This window comes from Ceratotherium simum, chromosome 32, assembly GCF_057802395.1.
Source record: "Ceratotherium simum simum isolate JZ-2026a chromosome 32, ASM5780239v1, whole genome shotgun sequence".
Lineage (NCBI taxonomy): Eukaryota > Metazoa > Chordata > Mammalia > Perissodactyla > Rhinocerotidae > Ceratotherium > Ceratotherium simum.
The window spans coordinates 17,250,045-17,269,789 of record NC_141931.1 but is presented as its reverse complement, the minus strand read 5'-3'; the positions used below and the strand labels follow the sequence as shown (position 1 = coordinate 17,269,789).

The 19,745-nt window shown below is 42.1% G+C and overlaps 1 protein-coding gene across 1 annotated transcript in view; it reads right to left on the bottom strand.

Annotated features, from left to right (window-relative positions):
- The window catches only part of ST8SIA6 (ST8 alpha-N-acetyl-neuraminide alpha-2,8-sialyltransferase 6), a 116,912-nt gene that overhangs the window by 66,051 nt on the left and 31,116 nt on the right, over positions 1–19,745 (bottom strand). The gene's annotated exons all lie outside the window — the stretch shown is intronic.

Here is a 19,745-nt window from a genome sequence, read left to right as displayed (position 1 = left end):
TTTCTAAGTCTTCTTTAACCCACCGCGAACAATATTTTCTTACTCCACACAGCCAAGATTGTTTTGACCTTTCTTTAACGTGCTTTGAATTTGAAAACCTTGGATAAACTGAACATATTTTTAATACTAATATCCACATTCCTTCATGCAAAAATTCTCATAAGCCCTCCCGGTTAAGCACGAAGATCCTAACAGCAACATCTATTAGACAGTCACTAGGTACCAGCTACTGTTTTAAATGTTTTTTTATGCGTGTCATCTCATTTACTCCTCACAAGGAATATACAAGGTAGGCTCTGTGTCCATTTTATAGATGAGGAAACTAAGATTTAATAACATACCCTAAGTCACTCCGCTAGTTAGAACTAGAGTGGAGGCTTGAACCCAGGCACTACAGTTCTGTGTTCTTAGCCACCATGCTATTCTACCTCCCCGCATAGGGAAAAATTTATCCTTCAGTGGAGAGCTATTCATTGTCTATAGCACCACCACCCCCTCCAGGTTACCTGACTCTGAGTCTATGGGAGCTGACAAAGATTCTCTCCTTGACCAAACTCTAGTCAGGCTCCTCTGAGCTCTTTTTCAACTAGCCCCTATTCTTGGGTATGTTCTTAAGAGCCCAATTTTAATAAGAACTGTGTTAAGTCAGTTGAGCCAGAATCCCCCATCCTTCATATGTGATCACCCTTGAAATCTGACCAAATTCCTCATTCCCCTACCCTACCCCACGTGACAGCTGATCGCCCCAGCCTACCTTCAGCAAGAATCCTGTCATGTCAGTTTAGCCAGAAGCCCCCCTACCCTTGATGCTTCCTCCACAGACCCCACCCTGCTCCTTGGCTATAAATTCCCACTTTTCCTTGTTGTATTCAGAGTTGAGTCCAACCTCTCTCCCCTACTGCAAAACCCCACTGCAACAGTCCCTATACTCATGAAGATAGTACTGAATAAAGTCTGCCTTACCATTTAACGTGTCATAAATAATTTTTTTTAACAGAGCTATTTTGAAATTCTATAAGTTGTAGCTAGCTGATAGCAACATAAAATAATTCTTGTCTATTGGCATGCAAATGAATGGTGTCCAGTGGAGAGACAACTCTCCCGCCACAGTGGGAAAATTCATTTTGCCTCCATTTGCATGTTCATCTCGATATTCCTATTTATAAATGTGTCTGTTCCTTTAAACTGGTCATAACACCTTACCAGTTTCCTCTCTGATGAGTTAAATAAAATCTTTAAAAAGTGTTCATTTTCAAAAAACAACAAATGTTGGAGAGGATGTGGAGAAACAGGAACCCTCATACACAGCTGGTGGGAATGCAAACTGGTGCAGCCTCTATGGAAAACGGTATGGAGATTCCTCAAAGAATTAAAAATAGAGATGGCCTATGATCCAGCCATCGCACTACTGGGAATCTATCCAACGAACCTGAAATCAACAATCCAAAGAGGCGTATGCACCCCTATGTTCATTGCAGCATTATTCACTATAGCCAAGAAGTGGAAGCAACGTAAGTGTCCCTCAACTGACGACTGGATCAAGAAGATGTGGTCTATATATACAATGGAATACTACTCAGCCATAAAAAAAGACAAAATCGTCCCATTTGCAACAACGTGGATGGGCCTGGAGGGTATTATGTTAAGTGAAGTAAGCCAGAAAGACAAACATTGTGTGATCTCACTCATATGCGGAATATAAACCAACACATGGACAGAGAAAACTGTATTGTGGTTACCAGGGGCAATGGGGGTTGGGGGTGGGCACAGGGGGTGAAGGGAGACATATATATGGTGATGGACAAACAAAAATGTACAACCCAAAATTTCACAATGTTATAAACAATTAAAACATCAATAAAAAAATAATAAAAAAGTTCATTTTCATATCTGTATGAGAGACATGATTTTGCCTGTTTATTAAAATTATCTTTTAACACTCTGAATGAGAGTGCTGAAAACATTTTCGAATTGAATTAACAGATGACCCCGATTAAGACGATAAACTTCAGTGGCAAACTGACCATAGTTCAGATCTCTGCTCTGCCACACACTAGATGCTCAGCCCCAAGGGAGTTATTTAACCCCTCTGTGCTTTCAGCTTCATGTGCAAAATGGGGATAATACTGTCTCTTTGATAGATTTGATGCAATAGATGTAAGAGATGACGCATAAAAACACTCAGCACAGTGACGGGAACAGAGCTCAGTTAACAAGTAGCACTCAGCAGGAGTCCTCATGGTGGCTGTCACGGCCATGGCAGCCTCTCGAAGCAGCCTTTCTCAAACTGCAGTGTGCCCATGAAATCACCTGGGAAATTTACTAACGTGCAAATTCTGGTTCAGTAGATCTGGGGCGGGGCCTGATACTCTGCATTTCTAACAAGCTCCCAGGTGACGCCAATTCTGCCGGACTGAGGCTCACATCTTGAGTAACAAAGTCCTAAAAGGCTCATGGATCAAGTTCTTCTGCCCTGATAGTTTTTTCATAACAGTCAAGAGTAGACTTTCAGGAAATGTAGGACCGTCTTGTGCCGGGAGCATTAGTGGGAAAAGCAATGCAACAACTGGAAAAACTACAAGAGTGAAATGAGCTAAGTTACCATGTCACCAATAAGAGTTTGTTGTTGTTTTTTTAATTTTCAGATGAAAAGCTCAACAAAAGAAATAAGGTAAGAGGAGACTGATGGGACTAAAAACATTCAGCATCATTGCTTCCCTGCAATGATCTGCAGCAGTTAGACTCTGCTACAAAGAACACACAAGTTGTCTCCATCATCACTAATACCTCCACTCACAGCCCTCCCATGAGCATTGTTCGAGCAAACTGGATGATAGTTGAAGGATACCGGCCTCTTCTGAGAAAAGGCCAATAGAAGTGAGTTGGAAATGTCTCTAAAATGTCAGTTAAAATCCATATTTAAGTGTCCATCTTAACTGCGCAATCTCAATCAAAAAGTTCTTCATCCCAACCAAAAAAAAGAAATTTCTTTGTCAACTAAATATTTCTTCAATAAAACTTGAAGAAGTGATTCTGAGATAAGAACTTAGGGAGAAAATAATTTTATCTGTATTCCATATTGACTCTATGGTAGTGTTTGAGAAAGCCATATAGTCACTGAACAACACTTAAGAATTTAAAAATATTAAAATATTTGAACCATAATGATAGTTATAAAATAAGTTTAGTCATCAAAGAGCGGAAACACTTATAACCTGTAAGTCCATAGCTCTTTTTTTTTTTTTTGTGAGGAAGATTAGTCCTGAGCTAACATCTGTTGCCAATCCTCCTCTTTTTGCTGAGGAAGACTGGCCCTGGGCTAACATCCACGCCCATCTTCCTCTACTTTATACGTGGGATGCCTGCCACAGCATGGCTTGATAAGTGGTGCATAGGTCCGCGCCCGGGATCCGAACCCACGAACCCCAGGCCGCCAAAGCAGAGTGTGCAAACTTAACCACTACACCACCGGGCCGGCCCCATAGCTCATTTTTACATATTCATATTTCATACTCATTTTCGGGAAGGCATTCGGCTCAAAAACTAGGGCCCTCATGTAGAGAATTTTGTGGACTTTTCTTTAATAAACAAAAGGAACAAAGTTTAAGAGCGTGCTACAATGGTTTCTGATCATCAGAGTAAGGAAAAATTGAAGCAATGAAAACTGGTGCCAAGACCGGGTGCCAACATGGAGAAGTTGCCTAATCAATGTGGCAGCTCCGGGGAAATTACATAGTATAAAAGCATAAACACTCCAAAAGCTAGTCACTGAACACATTCAGGCTCTGAGCAAAACCCCGATTTATTGACTTAACATTCAAAACCGGTGGATGTTTGTTTATCTTATAAAGGCTGTTTGGGTTTACTTGTGAAATTCAGGTTAGTGTCACCAGAATTAAAACCAGTGCAAAAAATCTTCCAGATATCATGTCCCAACATTTGAGGGTACCTTAAATATGAAATAAAATAGCAAGAAGAATATGTCGTAATAAAATAAAAATAACAAGTGGAACATCTCATCTTACTACAGCAATTTTATACATGTGAAATGAGGCAAAAGGCCTTCTCACAGAATAATGATGATTTTCAACATTCTGAAATACAAAGATGGAAACTACTTTATTTAGTTAACAGGAAGCACACCAGAATCTCTCTGTCAATCCAGATTTTTTCTATGACCCACATTTTGTAAGACGATGAAAAAACTATAAACTCGACTTTGTTCAAAAAGCAACTTCCAGAATTTGCCCTTGATTCACTGTTACACATTTCTGTGTCTGTCTTCGACATGACTGTGTCTTCCTCATCTATTAGTAGCCCCCCAAAAATGTGAACAAGTGGATGAAAAAATAAACAACTAAACCTGAGGTACTTCAAGATTATAACACATCCAGGGAAAAATAGATTCCAGAGCTGATCAGACTGAAAAGTAAAATAAAAATCTAGAAAAAAAATCCACAGGAAGAATTAGAACCAAAAGGGTCTTCTGATTTACCCCTAGCTAATTATAAAATTTAATTAACCAGAAGAACCCAGTATCTGTCCATTCTATTTAATTGAGATTTTATTGTATTTAAAATGATGTTGCCCAAATGTTCTCATTAATATTGAATGAAAGTGTAAGAGACTTGGCTAACCAAATTTACTGTGCTTAGGTAAACCATAATTAGGAAGGGTTATGAGACTATCCTAAGAGACCTATCCATCTCAAAATGGAGCAATATAATTACAGATGAAATCCAACAAGGAAACAACACAAAGTAATAATCCTTGAAAAGATGGAACACAATTACTCGAACGTGCTGTTGGGTTCTGAGTGGTACAGTCAATCAAGTCTCATTTCACACAACTCAGGAGCAATAAACGTACTCAACAAAATTCAACTTTTGATTACATTAAAGTGTATTAATCTTACATCTGCGGATTCACAATTTCCCAGCTGATAAAATGTCCTGCTGTTATTTCACTTAAAATTTGGAATAATCTGAATCCAGTAAAATCAGAGCTACTTTACCCGGTTGTGGAGTTTTTTGGTTTGCTGTCTTCCATCCACTCTAACCTGGCAGAGCCCACGTGCCCTGTCTCCATTTGCGACAGGACCCCATGACATCTCAGGTTCTCCTTTAAAGCACCTTCTACCTAGAGGATATCCCTCTGGCTCTTTAACTCATTCTTTTTCATTTAAAAAACTAGGCTTTGTGAATAGGATCACACGTGGTAATGAGTTCTAATGAGTTTTTAACATATCACACTTCGCAATGAACATATTTGCATTTTAAAAATGCTTTTCAGGAATGTTTTTTCTGCCCTCACGCCCAACCCTGTTGCCTTTAAGCAGAATCCCGCTCTGGTCTAGTTTGAGTACTGCAACCACTTGGAGCCTCTGGCCGTGCTCTGGCCTACCTGCTCCATGCCTAGGCCTACCCAATTCTCAACTTCCCACCCACTCCCACTGAATAGATTTGCCTTTCCTGATTTCCACCTTGGGGATCTCTCTTGGCCATGGTTAGATCACCGTGCCTACCCTCACATCACTGACATTTGACTCCTGTTGCCCTGGATGACACCTGCCCTCCCTCCACCCCCCGCTCAGGTCTCCCAGAGGCTCACCCCTTCCCTCCTACTGACCCCTAGTCAAGCCAGCCCCAGGCCTCTTGACTGAGGCTCAGAGAAATGAGTAACCCAATCCAAGACCCTAAATAGGGATTCTGGCTCTGAAGCCAGCACCAAGTTTTGGACAGAGAGGGGCTCCTCAAGCCATACCATGGGAGCCCCCATTCCTGCATAAGTGGGGACTAAGATGTGATCTAACCAGGCCACGCACAGGGATGACCCTGAGTGAGGACCAATTTGCTGTGAATCCTGAATTTGAGCCTAGGGGATCCAGCCACTGCTACATCAAAATAGTTGCATCAGGGTGTCCTCCTTCGGTCTAAATCTGCATTTTCCTGATCCATGGGCCTTTTAGGAACTTCGTCTACAAGAACTTTACAGGAATGGGTCTGTAATCAACGTAAGTGCATATTAATAGAAGAGAATCAAAGGAAAGTTGAGATAAAGGCACACACAGGGCTAGCATTTTGTTATCTAACACACCTCTTTTTTCAAACCTATCAAAAATTGAATGCATTTTTTAATTCGAGAAATATAATGTTCAGAATGATTATTTTTATTACAGCTATGGGTTTTTCCTTAGGCAATGAATGCTTCCATCTAATTCAACTACTTACTATCTTTTTTTCCTCAACTCTTCTATTTCTTTCCCAGTAATAATACGTATTTTCTCAACTTTTAAAATCTCTTTATTAGATATAATTGAATGTAACTTGGAATTTACAAGTCTTATCACATTCTGATTCTGCCTGAGCAATTCTGGATATAAAAAGTAGAGTGCATATATTTCTTCAGAGCTCCTGTAACTTTTTGCTTAAGATTTTTAAAATAAAAATTATGGTTCTTTGACATCTTTTCCCTCTAGTCATTGTTGGCATCTGAAAAACACCAAAAGCCTTACTTACCCAGTGTTCCGCTCTGAAACTTCTCACTTAAGGGCTGTCTGACATGGAAGTACTGACTATTTTGCCAAGGGAGTTGGCACAGAGCTAAAAATAAGCAGAATCAACCCCCCCCTTTTTTTTTTTGCTGAGGAAGATTGGCCCTGAGCTAACATCTGTTGCTAATTCTCCTCTTTTCACTTGAGGAAGATTCACCCTGAGCTAACATCTGTGCCAATCTTCTTCTATTTTGTATGTGGGACACTGCCACAGCATGACCACTGACAAGTAGTGTAGGTCTGTGCCCAGCATCTGAACCCGTGAACCCCTGGCCGCCAAAGCGGAGTGCGTGAATTTAACCACTATGCCACTGGGCCAGCCCCTAGAATCACAAATTTTTGATGCAATTATTCAGCCATTCATAAATCCAGCTTCTGAGTGACAGCTATAGAGGAATGCCTTAAGGAAATGAAGATATATTTACTACATCACTTTAGTTTACCAAGCTAATAACTCACCCTGTAGTTTACCAAGTATTTTCATTTGCTCCTTGGAATAATCCTGTGAAGTGAGTATTTTTACCACCAATTTCATATAATGAATATAATTTATTACTGTTAATTTAATACATTCTATTTATCCAACTCACTTATCCTAGTATTCTCTCTGTAATAATTCTTTAATCTCAGTGAGACCCCCCCTCCAACACACACATCCTATTCTCCTTTCTCTCCCTCTCCAACTCAAACTCTCAAAAACATTTTTAATTCTTGTGCCTATCTCTCTGTTGCCCTTGCCTGGCAAATTTGGAGCCCTGGATATACCCAACTCTTTGCTATCTGGGCCTACCCCCGACCAGCCAAGTACTGCTGGAGACAAATCACATAACTCTGCTGAATGATTTGACTTTAAATTCAGCACTACAAACTTCAAACAGGCATTCAATAATCCTTGACAATCATACTATGTTTCCCTAATAAATTTCATCCTCCTCTTTCAAAATCATTACTTCATTTCTTCTCTTTGCTCCAACCTCCCACACTCCCCACCTCCACACTCACTTTTGGCTCATGGCCTTACCTCATCCTTTGTTGAGAAAACAGAAGCCCGGAGAGGGCAACACTTTCATATGCCTTCCATCACATCTAAAACCTCTCAGCTTCTGGGCATCTTACTTTGTTTGGGCTGTCATAACAAAATACCACAGACTGGGGGATTAAACAACAGACATTTATTTTCTCACTGTTCTGGAGGCTAGGAGTCCAAGATCAAGGTGCCATTTTGATTGGTTTCTGGTGAGACCTCTCTTCCTGGCTTGCAGATGGTCACCTTCTCACTGTGTCCTCATATGGTCTTTTTTCTGTGTATGTGCAGTGGAGAGAGAGCTCTCAGGTGTCTCTTCCTTTTTATAAGGACATCAGTCATATTGGATTAGGGCCCCACCCTTATGACTTCATTTAACCTTCGTTACCTCTCTAAAGACCTTCTCTCTAAATACAGCCACATTGGGTGTTGGGGCTTCAGCATATGAATTTTGGGGAGACACAAATCAATCCACAACTGTGCCCATCTCCTTCACCTTACGATGAGTTATAACAGAAGAAAAGTCCCTACTCCCATCAAAAGCCAATAGCACCCAAAGTACTCTGGATCCCACCCCCCTTATCACCTTCTTGAGAACTGACCCACACACCTCCTTTCTTTTGCAGAACCAGAGTCTTTCTCTCCTGTGGGTCATTCTCACAAACATACATACATGCTCCTCCCTTGATCCCACAATCCTTCTCCATCTCTCAACTCATTTTTCCACCTCCCTTTCAAACACCTGTTCTCTAGAGAATTATCTAAAACCACTGCCTCCCCTTCCTTAGCAATTTATTCACTCATCAGACTACTCAAATCTGGCTAAAACTTCTCGCCTCAAGCTCTTCAACATCCTCCATGCTCCAAATTCAATGGGCACTTCTCTCTTCTCATCTTAATTTTTCAGCAACATTTGACTCAGCTGACCACTCTCTTCCTTGAAAACTCTCCTCCTATTGGACCCATGACATCACACTCTTCTGGTTTCCCTCTGCTGGCTTCTACTCCTCTTGCAAACCTCTAAATATTGGAATGCTGTAGAACTTGATCCTGGATCGTCTTCTCTTCTCCAGCTATTTCTGGTGTTAAGTGATCTCATCCCATTTCCTGGCTTTGAATATTGTCTCTCTGGTGATGACACCCAAATTTATACGTGCAGCTCTGACCTCTCCCTTGAGCCCCAGACTCATTCATACAGTCAAAATGCCGACCCGACAGCTCCTCTTGGACGTCTAATAGTCTTGTCAAGTGTAGCGTATCCACAACATAACCTTTGACTTCCTTCTCCCTTTTCCCGTCTTCCCCATCTCAGTGGATGGCAATGAATTGCTCAAGCCAAAAATTTATCATCCTTGATTTCTCCCCATCTTTTATCTCCTACATCCAGTCTTTTGGCAATTCTGCCTCAAATCCATCTGCTTCTCTTTATCTCTACTTCTATCACATCATCTCTTGTCTGGACTAGAGCCATGGCATCCTAAATAGTATTTCTGTATCCATTCTTGCCCCACTGCCATCCATTCACTATGCTGCTACCAGAAGATTCTTTTAAGAACCTAAATCATATTTTGTCATTTTCTTGTTCAAAATCCTTCAGTGATTTCACTTATTATTAGAATGAAACTCAGAGTCATCACCAAGTCTTGCATCCTACAACATTACCTGACTCGCCAGATTGCACTTACTATTTTCTCCCCTCTCTCTATGCTCTCTTCTTTCTGCTTCTCAAACATGTCAAGCTCAGGGTCTATGTACTCACTGTTCCCTCTGCCTTGAGAACATTCTTTCTCAACCTTCAGGTCTTAACTCAAATGTCAGCCCCTCCAAGTGACTTTTCCCACTCCCCATCTAAAGCTGACCCACACTGGTCCCCAGCATTGACTTCTATTTCTTCCATACTAGTTATCACTACTTATCTGCCCAAGAGGGCAGAGCTTCAGTCTGTCACGCTCCCTGCGGTATCTCCAGTACCAAGCTCACACCTGGCATACGATGAAAATGCACTGAAAGAATGAAATTGATCACAGACTCTCTCCCTCCTCCCAGCAGCCAAAAGAAGCCCATAACTGCCTTCCCCAACTCTCCATCAGTCCCCACCCCATCTATCTCCTAAGGAGAGCTGTCTCAGCCAGACTGGTCCTGAGCTCTTCGTACATCAGAGTCAGAGTTGACAGAGAATTAATAGAGGAAGATAGAACCTGAAAGGCTTAGGGAGGGAAAGACTTGGAGAAATCAGGTGTCAGTCAAAAATAATAAAGGACAGAGGTTTGAGTGAGTAGGTGTGGGGAGGAGGCACTGGGAGGGGAAAAAATCCATATGGTCCAGGTATAAGTGAGAGAGCTCTTTCAGTGCTTGTCAAATTTGAGCCTCTGGAGGGGGTGGGAGAGAAAAAACTGAGAAGAGTAAATGGGATATGAACAGCATAGCTGAGGATTCTGAATTGGATCCCTTTTTGTGTATTTTAAGGGAAAAGATAAGGATGTAATCTTTTTTTTTTTTGCATGTTGAGTTGTGCCTCCTTAAATACCAGCCTGGGGTTGAACTACATGGGCCCACGATTCCAAGACAGTTACATACATATGAAGAAATTAAAGTTCTGAGAGATTATGTGACATAACCACAGACATTCAGTTAATAGTAGCAAAACTGGGATCCAAACCTACCAGGCCTGGGCTTATATTCTTATGCCACCCGCTTCTTTCCAAAACAAGAAATAGGGTTAATCAGACATGCCTTGTTTCTGATAAACAATGTGGCCTCCTATTGTTACCATTTTCCCTTCTAATTGTCACAATAATTTAAGTCAAGTTCAACAATGTATAGTTTCCAAAATATATCTTTATCTTCCCTCCAGCTATCAAAATAACATTTGTTCCATTTTTAGTTTTTTATCATCTCTTCTCTGTGAGTCCTTAAAGATTACCAGTAGTGAGTATCCAATTATATGTGTAAAGAACACTTAGTTCCTGACAGATAATTTGTCTACATCTGGAGAACTGAATTTACTTAAAGTGACAAGGTGATCTCTGACTAGCTCTTCACCTGTCTTGGGTTTCCATTCTCTCTCTACTGTGCGAGACGTTTCCCATTGGAAGATCACTGTTCTTGAAAGGGAAGTTGGAAATAAAAAAGGAATGAAGCAGTTCTGATTTTCCCACCTTCAGGGAACAATACCCAATGTGCCCCAAGCAAGGAGCATACCCCTTTCTCATTTTTGCTTAAAACACGGCTATCAAAAAACATCAGAGGCTCACTGTATCCTTTAGCCTTTTTGATAATCTTTTTCCATCATCCACCCATTTTTTTGTGTAATCTTTGTTGTACACCCTTACTTTATCTTTCCACATACCTTTTCTGAACCTGAGATCATCCAGTCATGTCAGTTTATAACATGCTTCCCAATTTTTTTCATTTGCGTTGATATCATCAGGATTTTATTTTTAAAGAGTTTTTCCACCTGGCAAGCCTCAAATAGACGCACGTTTTCCAAACAGATAAGAATGCGGTTGTAAAATGATAACCATGATATAGATAATTTTTTTTAAATTATAATCTCAAAGACTGAGGTGTCTGAAATGCTTTGTAAAAGAGACAGTGCACTTTGCTATGATAAAGTCATATTAATACTTGCATGGCTTGTGATCATCCCCCAAAACTCTCTCTAAGGGTCATCCTGGAACAGATACTGATGAGTCCTTCTTGGAGCCAATCTAGGGGCTTAAATACTCAAGTGCCATGAAATTAGTGCTCACACGTGTAGAGGATGCTGTGGTGTACCACCCAGACCCCTCCTTCAGAACTGGGGCATTCATCCATCCTTCCGGCTCTGGGACTGTGGTCTGCTGATGGCCCATGTGGGTCCCTCCCCAGGAACTATCCTCAGGGGAAGGAGCTGCCTCCTCCAAGGTCACACTCCCTGGGGGGCAGCTGCATCCAATGACTGATCAACACCTGGCCCCTTACTCAGTTCAGCACAACTCAGAGGAGCCATTCTAGTTTCCCAGTTCCCTGTGGAATTGGCCAAGACCTCTGTTGCAACTGCATTACAATCCAGCTTCTTCCATTGCCCAATCCTGCTTCCCTCACCCCCTCACAGGTGTTGTTCCTGAGAGCACTTCCTAACAAGCTTCCTGCACACAAATCTCCATCCCAGAGCCTATTTCCCAGAGAACCCAACTTCCAACAGAAGTTGTATAGTATGTAGTTGAATTGATTTGTGCTTCTAACTGGTATGCAAAAAAAAAAATGTATATAAACCGTCCAATTAACTAGACCTGAATGAGCAAGATTCAAGAATTAAAAGGATGCATACAAAGTTATAACAAGTCAAGCTGAATTTTATTGCTTTTTTGAGACAAGCACTTTCCAAAGGTAAACAGCCTTCAAAATATAAAAGAAGCAAGTGGAGAAATCTAAAGGTTCTAGAAATGTTTCCTTTATACCTTCCTTTTCCAAATCTATTATAGATTATAATCTTATAGATTTTATTATTTATTATAATATTATAGAATTTATAATTTCATGCATTTAGATAATTTCAATCTTAGATCCATTTACATAAATAAGAGCACCTGACAATAATTAGGTCCCTCATTTCACTTTTCTTTTCTTTTTTTTTTTTTGGTGAGGAAGATTAGCCCTGAGCTAGCATCTGTTGCCAATCCTCCTCTTTTTACTGAAGAAGATTGGCCCTGGGCTAACATCCGTGCCCATCTTCCTCTACTTTATATGTGGGATGCCTGCCACAGCATGGCTTGATAAGCAGTGCGTAGGTCCACGCCCAGGGTTCTGAACCCGCAAACCCCGGGCCGCCAAAGTGGAGTGCACAAACTTAACCACTATGCCACTGGGCTGGCCCCCCTCATTTCACTTTTAGTCAAGAGAAAAACAATCTTTAAGCCAATAGAAACAGTCTTGAATCATGCCATAAGAGGAGAAACCTTATATTTAAAAACAAAACAAATTAAAAAAACAAAACAAAAACTTTGGGAGAAAGATCACATTTGAAAAAGTCAACTATTCTAAAATTTTTATGAAATATCATTTTTGAGCCAGCCACGATGGACTAGCAGTTAAAGTTTGGCACACTCCACTTCAGCAGCCCGGGTTCGGTTCCCGGGCACGGAACCACACCACTCGTTTGTCAGTAGCCATGCTGTGGTGGCGGGTCACACAGAAGAACCAGAAGAACCTACAACTATACACAACTATGTACTGGGGCTTTGGGGTGGGCGGGGAGAGAGAAAGATTGGCAACAGATGTTAGCTCAGGGCGAATCTTTCCCAGAAAAAAAAAGTGAAATATTTTTAATCTCCAAAATATTGAATTTATGGCTGAGTTATCATTTTCCCTAAAGCAACTCCCTACAAGTAGTAATCAAGAGCTGTTCTATGGGACAGAATTTAGCCAGTCAGAGGCAATTACTGTGAATCAGAAAGACGAAATTATATATCGCTTTCTGTCTCCCCACAACACCGATCTTCTCTTTACCCAACAGTAGCCAACAGCTACCTTCATCATTAATGGCAGATAATGATGGATAATGTCCTACTCCATGGCAGACAGAGCCTTAAACAATTCTGCTCCTCCCTTACCGCCATCCCTGGGCTGAAGATGAAAATGCATTGATGTCGTTATGGCTCGAGACACATTGATTAATCAAGTAATACACATTCTAAACACTCAGTGAAATGGACTGTAAAAAAACTATTTTACTGACTCTCAGGGACAACAACTTTAATGGCAGTGCTGTATCTATGTCTTTACAGCCGATGGTACTTAAAAATTATCTGAAATGCCTGGGCTTCGTGGATTCCACATCATTTAAAGTCCACTCAATTTGGTTTACATTTTCAAAAAATAAATAAATAAGAAAGAAATACTGAATAATATTAAGCATGCTAAGAGACAGAGAAGGCAATGATAGAAAATATAGAAATTGTTTAACAATACAAACTAGACAAGATGAGGGACAGTGTTAATTTCACTTTGAATAGCGCCGACTGGAAAATGCTAAAAATCCCTTTCAACACAACACAACAGAAAATAAATGTGCATGGGAGCGATTTTTAATAGAAAACTGTTGCCATTCATTCAGCAGAACCAGAGCCAACAAGACTCAGAGACTGTTTGGTAACAGAAAATATGCGCCTGATATTTTATGCAGCCAAATTAGCAAGTAATTAGATAGAAATATTGAAACCTCACCAGAAGCGGGAGCCACCCCACAAACCCTAACCATATCAAACGAATAAGTGGAAGCTTGTGAAATGGACTGTATTTACAACTGCTCATTCCTGTTTTCCAAATCCTAATAATTTCCTCAGGGAAACCTTGAATCCTCCAGAATGGGTCCCCTTGCTATGTGTTTTCACAGCATCCTATTTTCCCTACCTTCATGTAACTTAATATCGCCGCAGTTCTGTGATTAATGTTTCCCTCCCCCAGACTAGACCGTCAACTCCATGAAGCCAGAGACACCACGACTCTCTGGTTCCCCGCATGCCTGGTGCGGTGTGCGATACATTACAGGTGCTCCAAATACACTTTTTAAATGAATAAATAATCTCAACACATCAGCAGTTTTCACCATTTTCTAGTCTCTTTTTGGTTGTTACTGGCATTTTTCTCTAAAACCTCTTACTTTCTCTTCTGTTACCACTCTGATGAGAATACAATAGCAGACAGCATCCTAGAACAAAGTGACATTTACAGGAAAGGGATGCATTCCTCCTACCCTTTGTACTATGCATACCAAAATAGACCACTTGTTCAAGTGCATTCAGGCAACCGTGATGGGTGCCGAAATACATAAGCAATAATCTTAAGGGGAGTCTTACATCTTTGTCTGAAATTATCTTCCAAACGACACAATATGTATTCTACTAAGCCACTTATAGATAAGTAAAGTGATGCAGAAATCACAGGTATTAATTGAGCACCTACTGTGTGCCAGTTATTACAAAATTATCCAACATCAAGAACAGAGATATAACCAATTTTCACTGGATTCTTTCATCCACCTATGGTCATTCTCACACTTTCCAACTTCTTGCCTTGAAGCAACATTCCCTTCACCACCCCCACCTCACACTTTACGCTGACATCTCAGCCTTAACAACTTTGATAGCATTATTCACAACTTCTGCTTTTGCCTGATTGTCACTGTAACAGACACCATATTTCAATCCCACCTGTAGCCCCCAAACGGTGCCTGTGTCTGTCTGTCATCTAGTAATGTATTCATTTTAAGAGTTTGCCCTTAATGTCTATTATAGAAGAAGAAAAGTTGAATTTTCATTGTACAGACATTTCGACAGGAATAACATGAGGGTTCCTCTCATTCCCTTTATTCATAATTATTTCAATATTTCCATTTTTTACTTGCAGCTTGTATCCATCAAACGTTAATTTCTTTTCTGTTTCTCTTTTAGAAAGGAATAATATATAACATCACCAGTGTTACCATAAATAAGTGGTCATCTGAAAGACGACCTCACCTTGCCACCAGTTATTTGAGACTCAAAACTGAAGTAATAACCTAGGAATGTTCTAGAAAACAAAATGACTTTCAGAAATTAGGAAAACTAGTGATGAGTATAGAATTGCTCTGGTGGCAGGACATACTTGATGCCCACAGATGGTTGTCTTAGTTCAGGTTCTCCCAGAAGCCAAACATGGGACAAGGATTCAGATGTAAATAGTGTGTTTGGGAGGTGACCCCAGGTAAGATGGGAGGGGAGTGAGATACTGTGGTATAAAGCCTAAACTAAGGCCCAATATTATGTGTGCCTTGACATGTGGGGAAAATGGGGGGGGGGGCCTCGAACGGCCAAGTTCCCCTCCCCACTCTGCTCCCACAGATAAGGTCCCCTAGCCAGGTCCACGCACAGTTCCTGTCGATCCCTTAGTAGTGGGCTTCAGTTCCCTGCCAGCCCACGGAATTAATCAAACAAACAAATCACATCCTCCCACCAGAACGGCAGGCACCCCACCCTCTTGATACTACAAAGCCTGCCTCCCACAGCCCTGCTTATTCACAGCTTTCCTGAGAGCGATGTCTGTGCAGTCCTGTGTGGCGTCCAGTGTCCTCCTCCCCCAGTCTGTGAGTTTATGGGACTGATAAACTGCTGTCCATCTCGTCTACCAGTGTCAGGTGTCGTGTGTCGGGTCATCTCCCTAACCCTAGGGCAGGCATGCCTCCCTCACCAATGGGGTGAATAGGAGAAAGTGAAAACAGATACAGATGGAAATGTGTCTAACAAAATGTGCATTATCAAGCAAGTTACTACCGTGGCTACTAGGTAACTGGAGCTAAAACCATCTGGAGAGTTCTAGAAGTCAGTGTAGATCCAGTCTCAGTGGGACCCTCCCCATGTGGTAAAAGGGCTGGGGCTTTTTAAAGCCCGGCCTTGTCAGTCACCAGCTGAGGGCATCCCCAGGGGCATTCATTCTCCCACACTTCTGGCAAAGTGGCTCAGCCAGCCCGACAAAGCCCTCAGGCAAGGAGACATAGAGGCCTGCAGTGGAAGCTGGCCTGCAAACACCGCAGTTGTAAGGCCTGAGGGGATGTGGGCAGAACCCCACTGCTACAATGTGAAACAGCCACGGTCTATTAGGCCGAAATCCTGTTAGTTTCCAATTTTTTCCACAAAATTCACTAATCCGCACACAAAAAGACTCCATCTTTTTCAGTACAGATGAAGTTCTACACGTGAAAAGAGGATTTTTATAAGAAAAAAAGAAAAATGTTGAATTCCCCGGTTTGACAAAGTATAGTGCCAATCCACGTCTCCAACTTCTGGCATTTAGGGTTGAGGGACTCCAGGTTGGTGGTTCTCAAACTTTAGCACATGGAGGGCTTCGGTCTCAACTCCAGTCTCTCATTAAGCAGTCTGGGTGAGGCCTGAGAAATTGTATTTCTAACAAGTTTCTTGGTGATGCCATGCTGCTGGCCCAGGAACCAGATCTGGCTCTAGGCCAAGGTTCTGCAGTCAAAGGTCTTTAAAGGTGAGCTGTGGAGACCTGTGTTGAGTGATAAGGGTGTGACATGGTTAAATGACGTCAGAACAGGCCTCTTCAACAGTGGGATGGACCATCAAAGCATGAGATTAAATAACAGAAGAAAAACCAGCAGCTTTGTCTTTGCAGTATTGTAATTAGAGGAGGCGATGAGGTTTCCTTTATATAGATCAAGGGCAAGGAGACAGTCCAGGTAAAAGCAATTAGGGATGGCAGCTGAACACACATTCATGCAAGGTCCTGATACGCATGGACCTTTTCTCCATGGACAGAGTGACAAGGGGTTTCCGAAGGATATTGAGAACTGGAGCCAAGGTCACTCTTTCCCAAGCAACAATTGGGCACTTACCTGTTGATAAGAAGATGCCTGCACTTCAATTCTCTATTCCTTTATTTCTTCAGTCTGTTTTTGCCTTTGGAAATAGCCTGGGGTCTTGGTCTTACAGAAATCCACTTGCTCATGAAAACAGGACAACCCTGACTACAGGTTATCTTTTTGCCCATGTATTCAAGTGTTCAAGAAGCTATCAGCAAATCAGTCACTGCTTGGAAAATAAAGAAGAGGAAAACCCTGAGACCTCAACATTGGGTGACTTAGGAAAGCCCATCACAGCAGTCTCAATGAGGCGTGAGAGAGTATACTGATGTAAGGCAGAAGGAAAGAAGTCTTTCTTCCCCAAAATCTCTACTGAAATTTGGAATTCAGCCCCCAAATGGATTTGATCTCAGAGGTCCTAGCTTCCCATGCTATTATCTGCGAGGGCCAGTCTCATCATTCATAAGGTTTTCATCTCTCAAATGCTATTGAGTGCCTCTTGTGTTTTAGGCAACACGTATTCTACAAGAGTATATTCAGAATACGCAGTTTCCTGCCTGATGGGTTTAAGAGGCTCTTGCAAGGACCAATGTATCCAAATAGATCTATCCAACCCATTTGAAATCCTAGAATTTCAGATTCATTCCTTCACAGTGAGGCACAGGGTCTTGAAGAGACTTTTCGATGACCTTATAGCTGGTAAGTATTTCCAATACTGAGCTAGAAACCTGCAGAAACACCTTGGTGGAAATTAACATCTGATACTGGTTGCCAAGTGATGGATGGCTCAGCACAGAACCACATGGACATGATATGGAAAAGGAAATTTTGATGGTGGGGAACACAGGGTATAAACTACGAGAAGCAGTGAGAAATCAGGGTGAGGGGAAGTACTTCATTGTAGAACCTGAAAAACTAGTGGGAAACAGTAAGGCCTAGAGGTGATGGGTGGCCCAAGGAGCACGGGGGCCTGGGGGCAAGGAAGGAAGGCTCTGGGTGATCTATTTCACAACTTTTTGCCTATAAATTGAGGGTGAGGCTACATGCGTGCATGTCCATCTTCCTGCTGCCTGCCCCTGTGGAGGAAAGCCAGACACCTTCTAGAAGTCAGTCTAAACGAAAGGCAGGCCCAAGGAGGAATGGAATCGGTAGTAAGGGTTTTCTCTATGCCTGCAAGACATCCTTCTCCTTGTATGAAGGCAAGAAACAAGATCATTTTGTTTACTGCCAGTGTTTCCAGGCATTGTTTCGACTTCATTTTAAGCTCTATTAACTTTCAGTATTATCCCTACAAGTTCTCCTCACTTACTAGCCTGGTGACTAAACCTCTCTGAATGTCCATTTCTTTAAATACTATAACATGAACACTCTAACATGTAGTCCACAGGCTGCTGTGGCAATAAAGCAACAATACACGTAAAGCGTCTAGCCGGGCCTGTGTCCTTGTAGCGGAGTGTCAGCGGCCATCATTCCTGCCACTCCCCTCCCACACCCTGTCCCCCCAGCTGTCCTGATGAATGCTTTCTCTCTGTAGAGTTAGAGTGCATTAGAGATCCTAATACTTTCATTCATTCATTTAACGAATTTTGTTTTTCTTTGTGATATGACACTCAGTGAATGCTGGAGATACCAAACTGATGGGCAGCCCCTGCTCTCGCATAGTTATGTCTCACCGGGAGATGGGCAAAGAAAGAGTCAATTTGCTTGATAAAGAGGTATGCCAGAGAAACAGAGGGAGAAAGTTAGAAAGAGGGAGGGAAGGCAGCTGGGAGGGTTCCCAAGGGAAGGGGCAGGTGAGCTAGGTCTCCAGAGAAGAGCTGAGGAATCAGCCAGGTAGAGAAGGATGTGGCCAAGCAGAAGGAACAGCAAGTGCGAGGGCACAGAGGACAGAGAGTAGGACGCCTCTGAACGCTAGGGGCTGCAAAGGCAACAATGGAGGACGGGAAGGCAACAGCGAAGGCCAGAAGCAGAAGGCCAGTCACAAAGCTGGCATCGTGGGAGTCACGGGAGAAAACCATTTGGAGAAGAAAGCAGTGGCCAAATCCGAGGAAGCAAGTAATACAGGGATGAAGTGCTGGCCGGCTATGTTGCTGATAATCTCCGCAAAAAGAGTGTTGGGAGAGCAGTAGGGGCAGAAGTCAGTCTGCAGTGACTCGGGAGTGGCTTTTGTGGCCTGACAGGCACCACCGTCCCCACCACGCCCCCTTGTGCTGGGGAGTCATGGTTACACCGTATCTCATACAACAAGCACAGATGTGCCTGCTGTTGGCTTATAGCTAGTGCTTGCAGATGTGTCTCTTTACACCCGTATTTCATCTTTTGGAGAACATCTATTGCCCTGACAATTCATGACCCCGACACACTTATTCAGCCAGTCTTTCCCTTTAGACGTATACCACTACCACCACTAACCCCACTACCGATACCCCCACATACTCCTGTGGACTTGTTCTACTTTGATCTGCACCTCACATTTTATGTTTTGGGGCTTCATTTAAGATCTTGTTCTTTGCTCTGTAGCACCCCTCCTCTTCCAAGAATCTATTTTCTTTATAATAGGGTTACACAAAATACTTGCTCGATGTGACCGGTGGCTCCCCGTTGCGACAGAGAGTGGATGGACAGCCCCCAAGCCATTCACAAAGCCCTTACCTTCGCCTTCTTCAAGGACTCAGGTGAGAAAGGCTAGAACATTTCTCTTTCTAGACTTCCTTGCAGTCAGTCTGGGCATGTGATAATTATGGTCCAAAAGATGGAGGCAGAAACTTTTGGGCAGGGATTTCCTTTTCAAGTATAAAAGCAAAGCCTCATTAGGAAAAAGCTCTTTGCCC